Genomic DNA, 15,845 nt, shown 5'->3' on the forward strand with positions numbered 1-15,845 from the left:
AGGTTCTAATGAGGGTTTGTAGACAAGCACTCCCACTCTGCCCTATGGGGAAGTTCCCAGCTCCTCCAAGGGTGTCTTCTTGCAGGTAGCAAAGTGTGCTCTTTGAAGTAGAAATCACTATAGACTTTTAATTAGGGGAAAGTGGGCTAGCTTGCTATTAAGCAGAGACCAGAACTCCTGTAATCCTGATTCGTCCTCGGCTGCCCTGGTGGGCATGACCTTGAGGCTCGTTTCCTGGGATGTAAATCTAGGTTCGGTTCGCAAGGCCACCATGTGACACAGGGCTCCCACGAGGGGAAATCAAAGTGACACAGGAAGCATGTGACTAACATCGTACTAGTGTGCGGTGGCTCAAGACCTTCTGGACAAGTATTTCGCCAACTCGAAACAAGAAAAGAAACAGGCATATCTACAAATAGGCAATGCTTTAGGAAACCCTCCAACCTGTAGCCTTCGGTGCACACTTTAGGCATAATACCAAGTGTTTCATGCAAAAAAAAAAAAAAAGTAAGCTGACGTAGTTCCTACTCACAGCTAAGGACTTGCATGTGTGCATGTTCGCATGTGTGTATGTGTGTATGGAGGGCACAGGCAAGGCTGTCCAGTCGTCCCTCTCCCTCTGGCAAGCACGCACCACCATGCCCAACTTTTTGACATGGGTTCTTGGGGGTCAAACACAAGTCCTCACACTTGTATGGCAAGCATTTTATGGACTGAGCCATCTCCCCAGCTATAAGTAAGGACTTCAATGCAGTTGACACAGCCTTCCTTAGTAACATTTTTGTCTGTTACCAATGTAAAATTAAGAGTAACTCTATTCCATGCCTTAAAGTTGTTTACTGTTGTGTGTGCCCATGGGGGTTGTGTGCACCATAGCACAGATCTGAGTTCAGAGAACAGCCCTCTGGGATTGGTTCTCTTTCAACCCTTAAGTGTGTCCCAGGGATCACATTCAGGCATCAGGTTTGTACGACTGGTACCTTTACCTGATGAGTCCAACCACCTTGCTGGCTCCCTCTATTGCAAAGTCTTGAGACTCCATCCTTCATCCCCATCCACTCTTGAGTTTCAAATCCCGACCCTCAGCCTCCATCGCAAGCATCTATACCTTCATCTCCTCCTAGGATCTACCCATGTTCCTTGAGGGCTTCTTGCTGGTCCTCACCTCTGCAACTTTGATACCCTCTTTTGGGGGTGATTGCATGGCTTTCATGGTTATTGACCACAGTCTCCTCTCTCTGTCACTCCTCAGCTCTAGACCCATGATGTATTGATCTCCTGGATAATGTTGCCTCCAAATCAACATGACGTGAACAACATGATTTTCTAACCCTCCCCTGCCCCATCACCACCCTACTCCCAGATGACCTGACTCTTCCTCTTTGTACCAAACCAAGGTGATAATTCTTCCCTCCAGTCTGGCATAAAAAATAGACACCCGTCAATTATCGCAGGCCTGCTCCTACTTTCCCTGATCTTGTACATCAAGGCAGTCATTAAATCCCCACTTCTACTCCTAAGCTTCTCTTTTTTATATATGTAGAAATATTTTATTGCCTTTATTTCTTGATTCGGGTGTAGGTGTGGGTAGGCAGATGCACACACGCCACGGCACGCACATGGAGGTCAGTAGACAACTTATGGGAGTCAGTTCTCTCTCTCTCTGCCAAGTGGGTCCCGAGGATCATCAACTCGGGCTGTCCAGCTTGGTGGCAAGCACGTGGACCTGCTAGGCCATCTTGTAGCTAGCCCTGCTTCCTGAGCACCCTTGTCCACTCACTATAGCCATCCAGACTCACACAGGCTGACTCCAGTGCGGCCTCTACTGTTTCCTACTAGCCTATTTTCCACACCTTTCCCTGTCCACATCTCCCACCGCAGCATCAGAAGAAAATTCTAGAGCATTAATCAGATCCTATTGTGTTCTATCTTCACATTTTCACTGGCATCCATGTGTTTCTCTTTAAAGCCCAAGCTTCTCCTCGAGGATGGCACAGACATTCGCTAGGAGCCCCAGCTCCTGGCCTCCAGTCTTCCATGGAGTTCTTGTAGCTAGCCCTGCTTCCTGAGCACCCTTGTCCACTCACTATAGCCATCCAGACTCACACAGGCTAACTCCAGTGCTGTCTCTACTGTTTCCTACTAGCCTATTTTCCACACCTTTCCCTGTCCAAACACCTTTCCCTATCACAAACTCCAAATGCCTCTATGACTTCCAGTCTCTGAAATGTCCCCCACAACCTTGACAGCCGAGCACATCACCCTGCAACCTCAGAGCCAACACGATTGCGTGAAGCATCAGCAAGGGGTCGGGTGGTATTAAGATGAGCAAGAGAGACTTGCGGAGGAAGGAGAGCTCAGAGGAGCAGGGGCGCAGCGTCAGAGCCAAACGGGAGGACGGACTTCATGAGAACTTTCCAGATTTGCTGGGGATACTGGACACTTCCCAGGGTCTTTGAGATTTAAAGGGAAGGAGGACACGTATGTACTCAGAGGTTGACTGTGAGGAACCAAGAGGAATACCACCAAGTGACTGCTAGCATCTGAAGAGAGGGCCTAGAGCTCTGAGGAGGAAGGGTCTGGACATGGGTGACAGTACAAGGTTAGCCCTTTACAATGTGTAATGATGTGTAGACTGTATAATGCAGAAAATTAGCACCCTCTGTGCCACACTTTACTCCTGATGACTCTGGGACTCTACATTGGCTGTGGTCATGCTGCAACACCCTTTCTGCAATACGTCTCCGACAACCCTCCAAATCCAGCAAGTTGAATGATCTAAACAGCAACGTCAACTAGCCAAGCCAGTTTTACTTCCACATAACAGCCACACACCGGGAAAGTATACAAAAACGATTTTTTTTTTCACAAAAGTTTCCAAGTTTATTGTTAAAATATGAGCCTGTTTTCCAAGTCTGAAATTCAAGCTGGTTATAAAGGATCAAAATGAAGGGGAAAGACTCAGGCCAAGAGGAAAAAGTCACACCAGACACACAACCTAGAACACTGAAATCATCTACAAAAGACTTTTGCCAAAAATTTATGTGAATGCACCCATACAGAGAGAGAGGGCACGAGGGAGGGAGGGAGGGAGAGAGAGGGAGAGGGAGAGGGAGAGGGAGAGGGAGAGGGAGAGGGAGAGGGAGAGGGAGAGGGAGAGGGAGAGGGAGAGGGAGAGGGAGAGGGAGAGGGAGAGGGAGAGGGAGAGGGAGAGGGAGAGGGAGAGGGAGAGGGAGAGGGAGAGAGAGAGAGAGAGAGAGAGAGAGAGAGAGAGAGAGAGAGAGAGAGAGAGAGCAGGAAGAAACTTGGGTCTGCAATCTGCCCTTGCTCCAGGCCTTCCCAGTTTCCAATAATAAACAGCAAAATTAAGGAAACAGAAATAAACAGGAACCTGACAGAGGTGGGAACTGTGATTCTGGGAAGGCTTCAGAGGGCCTGCAGTCTCAGATGTTGAGAATCTCCCACTCTAAAGGGTTTCAGATAGGACCCAAACCCCTTGTCTTCAAACTATAAACAGTGTCAGTCTGCACCCACTCAGCAGTCAGGGGGTATTTAACACCAACAGAGTATCTGGCTACCCCCAAGGTCCCAATGCTGCCTATTACTGCCCAGTGGCTCCACCAGTGTCTCTAAACCAAACACAGTCCCTCTTCCGTGCATTAACTTATTATTTTCACACAGAGGTTAAAAAAAAATCACACTTTAACCCTCCAGGGAAGAGAGATGCTTCTGTATCAAGAACAAATTCATGGCTTTCATTCAAAATAAGGCTTTGCACAGCTTGGATCTCAGTAAACATGAGGAAAGAATGGACTAGAAAGTGCATTTATACGAAACTAAAATTTTACTGATATCCTATTCTGGAGACGGGAGGAAATGAAGGAAGTAACAAGGATGGGAATGAGGGGGAAGGACAACAGGAGATCGGGGAGGGAGGCCAGGTGAGGTGGGAAGCCTTTCACAGCAAGAGTAACCAGACCCAGGGGAAAGTCTAAACAAATGACTTGCTCCTTTCCAAACTGGTGAACGCAAATTACTAACTGTGCGGCCATGCAGCAGAATTATGTAACTTAGTTCTAATGTTCAAACCCGATCTCCACCCTACACACGAAATGACTCAAAAGCTTCTGGCTCCATTGATGAACAGTTGGCTACAGTATGATTCCTGTCCCTCCCGACTCCCTTCCCTAGTGAGACACGCGGCTGGGCGCAGGCCCACTCACACTCCACTTGGTTCAGGGCCAAACCAAAAGTTCCGGAGAAGTCAAACAGTCAAATTCCAGCTCCAGCTCCATCCACGATTCATAATTGAGGCACAGGCAAGCCAGATCCATAAACCTAAATACATCAGGGTTTGATTTTCAATGTTTCTCAGACTGCACAATTAAGCTGTACAGTTTTCATGTCCAAGAGGAAAGCTAGACTCTAAGTTTGCCTAGAATTCAGACTTAACTCTTAAGTAGGAGGTATTACACTTTCTTATTCTAATATTCACCAACAACCACACACACCTATTCTGGCAAAGGAAATCTTTTGAGTAACATTAAACATGAATAATGAAAGGAGCTATTAAAATAATAGAGGTTAACTTGTCAATGATCAACAAAACCCAAGACTGTAGGCTACTTAATCATTCACTATTATCCAGACAGACTGACCACTTTGCAAGGTTATAAGACACCAACTGATGGCTAACAAGGTACACACTAGTCTATCCTCTGGCCCAAGCCAATCTGGGTCTTCCTGGAATAGTCAGGCAGGATTCCACAGAAGTCCTTAGCCATATTTATTCATTTATTCCCTCCAGCACCACGTCTGTTTTGTTCTGTGTCCTTTTTTATCCAAAGCTGTCATTTAGCTTCATTACCTCCCATCTGAATGCAGGAGATGTGCCCACACTTGTGAATGTACATATATATAACCGTGCCCACCATACCCACACATACATCAACACGCATGCTCCATCCTTGGGAATGCAGTAAGGCTGTGGTTTAAACAATCAGTTGACCACCTCATGATGATGGATTGCTAAAACACAGCCTTTTAGTCATGGGGAAAAAAAATAAAAGCACTTCAAGTATCATTTATGGCGCATTGCAGAACTCTTGTTACTGCGATCCTAAGTTTTGAATCACGACCCCTTTTATTAAATTATGTTGCCTTCCCACTAAATCTGAACCTGTTATTTTCTTTACAAAAACACTACAAGTCACGTGCTAGGAAAAACTTCTTTGTAGGTCACAGATCTGATAAAGGATGCGTGCGCAAAAAAACATATAAGGAGTTGTTTAAAAGTAGCCGGGCGGTGGTGGCGCACGCCTTTAACTCCACCACTCAGGAGGCAGAGGCAGGCAGATCTCTGTGAGTTCATGGCCAACATAGGGAGACCTTGTCTCAAATAAACAAACAAAAAGAAAAGCCGATCAGAGTGTCAGGGGATCTCAGGATGAAGTAAGGCTATACAAAAACCAACAGGGCCACTGGGGAGATAGCTGAGTGGGTATGAGCATTTACTACTGAAGCCCGAGAACCTGAGTACAGATCACAGATCGCATGCACCCATGTAAATAGGTGAGGCTATGCATGTGCCTGAGCTCCAGCACACGAAGGGCAGACACAGACTTGCCAGGACTTGCTGACCAGCTTGTGGAGACGGGACAGGTGAGCTCCACGTTCAGTGAGAAACTCTTTCTCAAGGTATTGAGACAGAGAACAATAGAGCAGGGCAGTCAACACCTTCCTCTGGCCTTTGCATCACACACACACACACACACACACACACACACACACACACACACACACACACACCAATCCTACAGACAGATGACATCACTTCACTGGAACAAAAGGAGCTGGCCCAAATAACTTTACAAGCTGATATCCTAACCAGATACTGTACACCAGGAATGGAAAAACAAAATAAAAACAACAAACACGTTTGATGAATGTACAGCAGCCAGGGTGCGAGGGAGCCACTCTGATGCTGATCTGTCCATTAGTAGGAATGAACAGATTTGTAAAGTGAAGATAACGAGACCCCAGATTCCACTGGTTTTGGAAAATGTTTGTACAGAAACATCGCTCTCTCTGACATGGAAGAGGACCACGGGGGGTCTTCATTAGGCTCCCATGTCTACTTCAACATGACCATGAAAGGAGTAGACTAATAGCTCAGAGGAAGCTGGCCCAGGAAGCTGCACTCACTTTTCTATATCCTTAGGAAGTATGTTCTGGAATGATCAGTGATCCAGACAAATTTCTTCTAACACAAAACACACCCAAGTAATGACTCCCCAGGAGAAGGAAATGGCTCTGGCTTCCAACCGTGCAGCCAACAACCATGTTCCAGGCCTTCCTGAAGCCACGGAATGTTCTCATCCATCCCACACCAGGACTATGAGAAATAACAACTGAAATCATTTCTTCAGCGTGAGCACAGGCTGCAAAAATTAAACTAATGTCCATAATTTAATGGCAGGTGTTAAGATACACACACCCCTGCTTTTCCTTCCCGAATGTTACAGTTCACAAACTGAATACCCGGGAGTTTTCTGAAGTAACTTTACCATAAATGTAGGCCATCTGAGTAGTCTGGCTGGTGATAACAGGTTTTTTATTACACAGTTCCAATAGCCCATCTTAAAAAGATACTATTCACGCAACATGGAAAGCCTTTTATAGCTACACATACTCACAATAATTACCACTACCACTACCAAATAATTACCCAACTTCCTCTTTGTTTATATGGACTTCTCCTGCCCCTACCCCTACCTGAGTCCACTTCTAAGATCATCTCTGGACATCACTTAGCACCAAGAAATGATAATTGTATTAAAAGCCTGGCTATCACTCAACAGACCTCTGTGAACCTCAAGGAATGAACTCCCCACTGACTAGAGAGAGTGTGGCTGCCATCTAGGTGAGAGGGAACAGTGACTGTATGAATTTAAAAAAAAAAAAAAACCACCAGAAATGTTCCTCCTAGGTTCATGGATCTGAATGCTTGGTCTTCACGTGATGGCAGAGTTTGAGGAGGTTATGAACTCTTAGGATGTGTGGAGTCTTGCCCAAGGAAGTACGTCACTGGGGACAAGATTTGGGTATTTATAGCTAACTTCACTTCCAGTTTACTCTCTTGGCTTCTTGTATGACAGAAAGTGATCAGCCCACTTCCGGCTCTGGCTGCTCCCCCCACCCCACCCCTGTCACACCTCCCTTGTCATTTTGGCCTCCCCCTCTGGAACTATAAACCACAGTTCTTTCTTCCATGAGGTACTTTCTAGTGTTGGCATTTTATTGGCAACTAGCCTTTCTGAGGGCTGTGCGTCCCCAAGCTCCCAGAAAGGGGCACAGTTGGAGCTGACAATGAACATTCCACTCTCTAGCAGGCCCAGGACAGCTCCATCGACACGGATTTCACAGCAGATCACACAGGGTGATGAATCAGATTCTGCAGGGTGCTTGCTGGACGTCGGCACAAAAGGCATGTGGTCCAAAGAAAAAGCCTGTCCGTCTAACAGTCACCTGCCAATAAGGACAAACTTCCAAGCTCTAGAGATACATGAAGAAGGGTAGTTGGCCTCTTACGTGTCTTTAGTTTTTGTTAATGTGATTTAAAAAAAAAATACTATCATAAAAGTAACTTAAGGGAGAAAGGGTTTGTCAACACGGCAGGGAAGTCAAGGCAGCTTGAAGCAGCTGGTCACAGTACACCCACAACCAGGAAGCAGATAGCGCTGGTTGCATGCTTTCTCCATATATGTAGTCCAGGTCCCAGCCAGGGAATAGTGCTGCCCACAGTGGATGGGTCTTCCTACCTCAATTAACATAATCAAGATAATCCTCCACTAGACCCCCATCTCTCAGGTGATGTTAGAGTCTGTCCAATTGACAATGCTAACCATCACAGTGAGCTACACACCATGTTATAGGCCTTTTCGTAAGAATCAGGTGACCCTGTGCACCGCAGCTCTGGCTTATTAGAAACTATTTTATAGTTTAACTTTTCAGAGAGACATGTTTTCTCCATGTTTCTAAATTATCTAGAAAGAACATAATCATTTTTAGCTGAAAGCAGTACTGACATTATTCATGATTCACTCCTCAAAAAGGAGTCAGGAACCTGTGTTTGTTGTAAGTAACAAATTTTGACGTGAGGCTGAGGCAGGACTATCCCTTGAGGCTCCAAGTTCAAGGCCAGATTGAGTTGTAAATTCAGCAAGGCTCCACTTCAAAAAGCAAAGAAGCCTGGGAGTATCCAATATATCAAGTAACACACTGAGATAAAACACTATGGCTACCTAAATGTCACTAAATCAGTGACATTATTCCCGTGGTATAATTAAAATCACCATAACATACATACAACTGCAGGGTCTCTGGGACTCTGCACTGATTTTTGCATCGTGTCTTTTGTATGGGTCTGCTACATGGGTAAGCACACCCTTCTCTCATGCATTTCCTCCTCTTCCTACCCAACCCACCTTCCTCACAAGTGCAGGCCAGGCAGACAGCTCTGAGGTAGAAGCAGTAGTCATGCAAATCTGATAAGTCGAGTTCGCTCCCAGGGTCACACTGAATGATGAGGCATGCATCTGTGACCCCAAAACTCCTATAGCAAGACTGGAGAAAGGAGACTCTCCTGGAAGCTCACAGGCCAGCTGGCCTGGAGAAACAAGAGACCCTGAGTTATCAAAGCAGGAGAGAACCGACCCCCAAATATCCTCTGATCTCCAACGCATCCTGCAACATGTCAGTATTCACACATACACAGAATTAAAAAAAAATTAAAAAGAAAGTTCATTTTCTATAATCTTTGGAGGCCGGCCCCCCTTAAACACAAGGCACAGAGGGGACCCATCACCTCTATCTAGATGATTTGGCTCAAATAAGGGATTGAGGTTTGGGCAGCCATTTATATATGAGAGGAAAACAGCCTCCCCCCCAAAAAAAAATCAGGGCAAAAATACCTTGAGGATAGACTTAGAGGAAAGCAAGGTGGTTTAGGAGAAAGAATGCTAGCTTTGGAATCTGGGATCTGGTTCGCTTCCATGTACTCCAGTCTACTCCACAGTAATAGTATGTTCTCGCCATGGGGCAAGTTACCAAGCCCTTGTTCTTTCTCTAAGGAAAACAGAGGTATGTGGAGAATAAAACCCATCTGGATTGCTAAAAGACACAAAATGACAAATGCACACAGCTTGGCACCAGCTCTGGACAAGCTGATCCCTGGCTCCAGCGCATTTCGGGAAGCAGGCGCCACTTCAGGGGAACATCCCTCTCTGAACCCTCTGGGCGGTGTATACAGGACCTTCATCAGCAAAAGCTACCCAGACTGTGGGCCGCGACCCCCTTTTGGGGGTCCATTGGAAAACACCATTGGAAAACACAGATATTTACATTTTGACGTATAATAGTAGCAAAAATAACAATTATGAAGTAGAATTGAAAACAGTTTTATGGTTGGGGGGTCACCACAACATGAGGAACTGTAGTAAAGGGTCACAGCGTTAGGAAGGTTGAGAGCCACTGCTCTCCAGTAAGACTGAATGAAAAGGACCCTGAAGAGAGAGGGGTGGCTGTACATGGAACAGACCCAGAGTGGGGTTAGCGAGAATGGGAACCCTCTGGACAAGGTGGCATTGGGAGACACTCTTCAACTCCTCAGAAACTGACCCTAAGGTCTCACTGACAAGAAAAGGAGTACCTTATAAACCTCTCAACAATGTAACTTCAGAAGCCGCTGAAATCATAGCTCTGGGTGTTAGTAAAGTGTGTGAACACTCCTCTGTCTTGAGAAGTCAGGCTCACTGTGGCCTGTGTTTGTGTCTTTTCCTACGGTCACGACTCTATTTCCCTGTAATTCCCAGGTTTAAATACACCTTAAAACCTTTACTGAATAAACCCCCAACTTTACTTCAAAAGCAAAAGTGTTAAAGAGCCCTGAAGACGGCTCAGCAGATAAAGGTGCCTGCCTCCAAGACTAGTCACCTAAATTCCGTCCCTGGGAACCTTCCGGTGGAGGGAGAGAAGCCACTCCTCCAAGTGATCCTCTGACCTCCACATATGTGTGACATGCATGCACCCACACACAGACATACACACACACACACACACACACACACACACACACAAATATTTTAAAGAAAGAATCCACCTATGTGTTCAGGAAAGAAAGGAAATCACTGTAACAGATGACAGAAATACAGTTGTTCACTGCAGACTTAACTAGACTTAGGTTTATAAAAGTGGTTATCTCACGCTATATCCAGACCAGTTTCCTGAGATGCTGACATGGTCCATAATTAAAGTCAGTAAGAGTACACAGTCTGATAACTATTATTTAGCAGACTATTTTGTTATAGAAGGCCCCCCCTTCAAAAACTGGTCCCTGCACCAGTTACAAAGTCATTTGATTTTTTAAAAACTCAAGTATCAAAAGAAGCAAAAATCACTTTATTAATATTATCTTATTATCTAATGTCATAATCAATTTTTATGGAGAACTGTGTCCCGGCTAATCAGAAGACTGAAGTAAGAGAATCAGAAGTTCATAGCTTGCCTGGGTTACTCAGCAAGACCCTGACTTGAAATTTAGAAAAAAAAAAAAAAATACACAAAGGGCTGGGGGTAGAACTTGATGATAGAACACTTACCTAAGCATGCACAGGCCCTGAGTGTAATTTCCAACACTGGAAAGATTAAAAAGCCAGTTATTGAAAAGAAACAAGAAAAAAGGCCTGGGGATATAGCTCAGGGGTAGGAGGCTTGCCCAGCACTCACAAGGCTCTGAATTCAATCCTTCGCACAGCAAGGGAAAACGTATTTTTAGGCAAATTAATGCCAGGAGCGATTGTTTCCTGCCACAATATGACAATGTAATATTCTTACCTGTCGGAGGACAACTTCAGACACTCTGAACCCAAAGCAGTGATGGTCTCGCTTCCTTACCTTACAGAGGGAAAAGCAGTATGCTGAGAAAGTGTCTATTAAAACGATCAAAGGCCACTCAGCTTCCAGAGAAAGTGCTCAGCATCATGCTGTCTCTCATGAAGGCGTATGTTTAAAATACATTTTACCTTTAACCACCATCTTCAATTTTGGCGACATAAGATCGGATGTTTGGTGTCTTCATTTGTTTTGGGGCTTTTTTTTTAATTTAGAAAGAAAATTATAAATGAAAGTAACATGCTTGGGCTAAGGTTAATTAGTCTTTTTTCCTTTCCCATTAAACATTTATACCATTTTTTAAATTAATGCTCTTTTTTAAAGACTATTATTTCAAATTAGAATCATTCTGATAAATGGGCCAATTAGAAAATCCAGGGCTCACAACAGGTTGTTAAACATGTGCCCACAACACAAGGGTAGCTGCTGTTAACACAACAGACGTGCCAGGGCTCAGCTGCAGGCAAAACCACACAAACTTCCCAACACCGGCCAAAACTAACAATTACCACGGCGCTAATGAGCCATCCCTGATGAGCCAGCCTTATAACTCAATGGACAAAAGCAGAGAAAAACACAGACTAAACAGAACCCTATCCCATTATCATTGATTGATTGGTTGGTTGATTGATTGGTACTGGGGATTAAACCTGGGGCCCTTGCCATGTGCATGCCAGGCTAGAAGATTATGCCAACCGAGCCAAATCCCTAGTCCCAATTACCTAATTTTTTTTAAAGACCCAGCGATGAACTAACCACAGATCAAGCCTGTTGTGAAAATTCACACCCCTCCGCGGCCACCATCAGGTGACCTGCCCTTGAGTCCGCTCTCCCTGAAAAATGACAAGCAGGGATGGTTCTGTGTGCTCCACAGAAAGAGGGTCTGAGGGTCCAGTCCTCACCCCTCCTTTGCGTGTGCCCTTGGCAGCCAGTCCAAAGCCGTGATGCAGCAGCCCCGGCTGCATGCTGCAACAAGGAGAGACAGCGCCTTTCAAAGACTGCATTCAGGAGTCTGAGTTCCCTTTCTGTCCAAGCATGCCCTGCGTGTGTCTGTTGCACCATTACCACCTTATAAAAATATTATTATTCTGCAATAATTTGAGCAAAACTCTCCCACAGTCCTTATGCTGCCTTCTCAAACACACCAGAGCTCTTTCCAAGTCATCTTTCCCATTCTAGCTCCCTCAGCTTCACAACACCACGCTGTCATGGCGGGAGGGGGGGGCCGTTGATGACTGCTCTATCCCAGCACACACCAGGTCTCCCAATGTCCCCCCCACACCAACTCTATGCTCTTTCTGTTATGACCACACTTTTCCTTGGAGCAGCATCTACTCACTTGCTGTTTTCCTTCTTCTGTGGGTACCAGTACCTAATGGGCTAGCAGGGGACGTGACTTTTATTTATTTATTCATTCATTTATTTGTTTGTTTGTTTTATTATTTATTTATTTATTTGTTTTGGTTTTTTGAGACAGGGTTTCTCTGTGTAGCTTTGTGCCTTTCCTGGAACTCACTCTGTAGCCCAGGCTGACCTCAGATTCACAGAGATCTGCCTGCCTCTGCCTCCCAAGTGCTGAGATTAAAGATGTGCACCACCACTGCCCGGCAGAATGTGACTTTTAATAAAACCCCTGCTTAGCTACGCTGACACCAACATTGCCCATTCAGTCTGTTTGTCTATTTCTCACTCTCGCCTTCCTCTCCAAAACCAAATGGAGAGGAGCCAGCTAGATGGCTCAGCAGATAAAGATACCTGCTGCTGATGTTGACAACCTAAGTTTGATCCCCAGGACCCACATGATAAAAGAACATTGCCAACTTCCATTAAGTTGTCCTCTGTCCTCTCCACGTGTACACAAATATTTACATACACACGCTCACACACACTAAATGATGTCACAAAAGAATTGAGAAACACGAACAGAGAGATGGTAGTGTGAGAGAGACACGTGTCCCGTTCTGTACTCCTCTCCTGATCTTGGCTTTAGAAGGGAGAATGCATCCTGCCTAATCTGCACCTCAAGGGGCTTGCAGAAGCTTGGGAAAAGATCCAGAGAGCACTCAGGAGAGGGGTGATGCTAGGTTTCCCCTCCTCGCCTGGTCAGGGTTAGCGTTGAAAGGTCTTTGGGTACAGAGCGGCCTGAGAGTGCTGCCCTCTGGGGTGAGTCAAGGACAAGCTCAGAGGAACAGTGTACAGGAGAGACTCAACATGAAGAAATGAAGATGGCTTACGTCCTAAACCCAGGCCGGGCCAGAAACCTGGGAACCAAACACACTCTTTCCCCGTCCCCTTTCCCGATCCCTAACAGCCAACTTCTCAAATCTGTCTGAAACACCGACCTCCACAGAGGCATCCCCACAGAGGCATCCCCACAGAGACACCCCCACAGAGACACCCCCACAGAGACACCCCCACAGACGCATCCCCACAGACGCATCCCCACAGAGGCATCCCCACAGCCGCATCCCCACAGACGCATCCCCACAGACGCATCCCCACAGACGCATCCCCACAGACGCATCCCCACAGACGCATCCCCACAGAGGCATCCCCACAGAGGCATCCCCACAGAGGCATCCCCACAGAGGCACCCCCACAGAGGCATCCCCACAGACGCATCCCCACAGACGCATCCCCACAGAGGCATCCCCACAGAGGCATCCCCACAGAGGCCCATGGTTCCCCATGAATCTCTTACCTCACACCCAGTCTCCAATAGGGACAAATCAAAGCCCTGCTGACAGACACAAAGCTGGGGTTGCATAATGGCTGAGACGAAGAGAAGGCCCTTCTGCAGGTGGTTAATCTTGTGGGTTCCTCCCTCTGTAAAAAGGCCAAGCGTGTTGAAAGGAAGTTCCCAGAGAAGCCCAAAACTCACGGTGAAATACCAGAGAGATTCCTCTCGCTCAAAGCTCCCCACAGCTGACAGGCCACCTTCCAGCTACAAGCTACCGGGAAAGCGAAAAGCCGCCCCCACCCTCCCAGCTAGCGCTAGAACAACAGTGAACCTTCAGATAAAAACAAAGCATGCTAGAAACAGGAAAAGAAGCACTTGGTGGACCACAAAGTTTGAGGAAATCTTAGAAGGGCGGAGAGAAAACACACAGTCACACCAACAGCGGGGATCAGAACAGGGGAAACAGCAGCCTAGGCTTCAGGAGGTCCTTTCCACAGAGCATGCGGTGAGCCATGCAGCGTCTCTGGTGATGTGCCAAGAGGCGAAGGCAGAACGGTGTCATGAGCACCCCCGTGCCCAGCCATGCCATTTCCCTCTCTCATTTTCCCACAAAAAGAGAATCCTTAGAAGCCAGGAGCCACAGCAGAGGAACTGGGCCCTATGACTTAGGGCGTCTCTGTGTGGGTGTTGGAGGGGAACTGAAAGTTGTTTAGGAACTCCTTCCCATTCTCACTTCCCCTTGGAGGGTCTGACCACTTTCTATGACATCGCCAGGGATGGAAGAGTCAGTCCAGCCGCTTCCTAAGACAGGGCCTGTTTTGGAAACGCGGCAACTGCAGAGAAGATCAAAGGCAATGTCATAAACAAATAAATAAAAGACAAAGCCAGAGCTTGTGAGTGACTTGAGGAAATTCAGCATACAAATTAAAGGACCAGAATGAGCAAAGAGCACACTGGCCCCAGAGGAAACATAATGTAGGCCCCATAGTCATAGGGCAGAAGATAATTTAAAGAAATCTCTAAGGACTTTGGGAATGATTTTAAATAATATTAGGCAAACAAGTCAAGACCGGGCTGCTCTCAAGAAGGGGCAATCGGCATACTTGATCAGAAGAGGGAAAATTATTTAAAAAATGACTGCTCAAAGAAACGAATGGACTTGAGAAATAAAATGAACCACGAAAACTTCCAAAGCCGTGACCCAGAAGAGAAGATGCTGAAACACACAGGCGCAAAGCCCCAAGTCTCAGATCATGTGCGTTCAGAGCTGTAGGAAGAGAGAGAGGTTCAGAGCACATCCCCAAGACAATGATGGGGGAGCAGTTTCTCCTCTACTCAAGGTGCAAGTTCTCCAGCCTAAGGGCTGAACAAACGGTCCAGTGACCACAATGTAGCATCCTGGATGCCCTGCTCTACCCTCAAATGGGCTCTGAACATGAGACATCCAGGCTTTGGAAACTACAGCTGGTTATGTGGTTCAGTGATAACAAAATCAAAGCACTGTTGAGAGCATTTCCCTCTGTTCTCTGCCGGAGGAATACCTTGCAGGATGCCACATGCAACCTCTGCATCCATCTCTTCTGGAAAATAGATAACCTCACCGCCCCGGGGTATGCTGATGTTACTTATTCAAACAATCCATTGAGGAGACAGGCCACCACCTAAACTGTTCCTAGAGATGATAACCCAGTGAACAGTATACAGGGAAATAATTCAAGGCATGCATCACGTGTGCTGTCTCATCCAAAAAGCACAGCATCATCTTACAAGCTATGACTGCCACCCCGACACAAGTGGCCTGTGTGATGCGGGGTAAGCCGCTGCTCCAATAAAGCTTCCCGTGTCCAGATTCTACTGTCAGGACTGATAGGAATGAAGAGATTGGGAGCTATACAAGATCAAGGGCTAAGTTCTTGCTTCCAAGGACCTCGTTAGTGGGGCTTCAAATTCTGAAAACTTGGAACTGAACAAGAGTAGAGTCACCAACCCGTCCATGGGGCAGCATCACCCGGGAAGCTCCTAACAAGGGCCTGCCCCTGGCCGATTTGACTGACAGACCAGGGATGGGGTCACTTGAATGGCCATTGCTGAGGGCCCAATGATGATGACACTTCTGTAGGTCCCTCGCGCTCTGCTCCGTGAAAGATAAAAAGGATGAGCCAACAGAACCCAGCCCTTTCTGTCTGCACGGCCAAAGGATTTCTAATCCTTCAGA

Source organism: Peromyscus californicus, unplaced genomic scaffold (assembly GCF_007827085.1).
Source record: "Peromyscus californicus insignis strain IS unplaced genomic scaffold, ASM782708v3 Scaffold_22__1_contigs__length_63687245, whole genome shotgun sequence".
NCBI classification, from domain to species: Eukaryota; Metazoa; Chordata; class Mammalia; order Rodentia; family Cricetidae; genus Peromyscus; species Peromyscus californicus.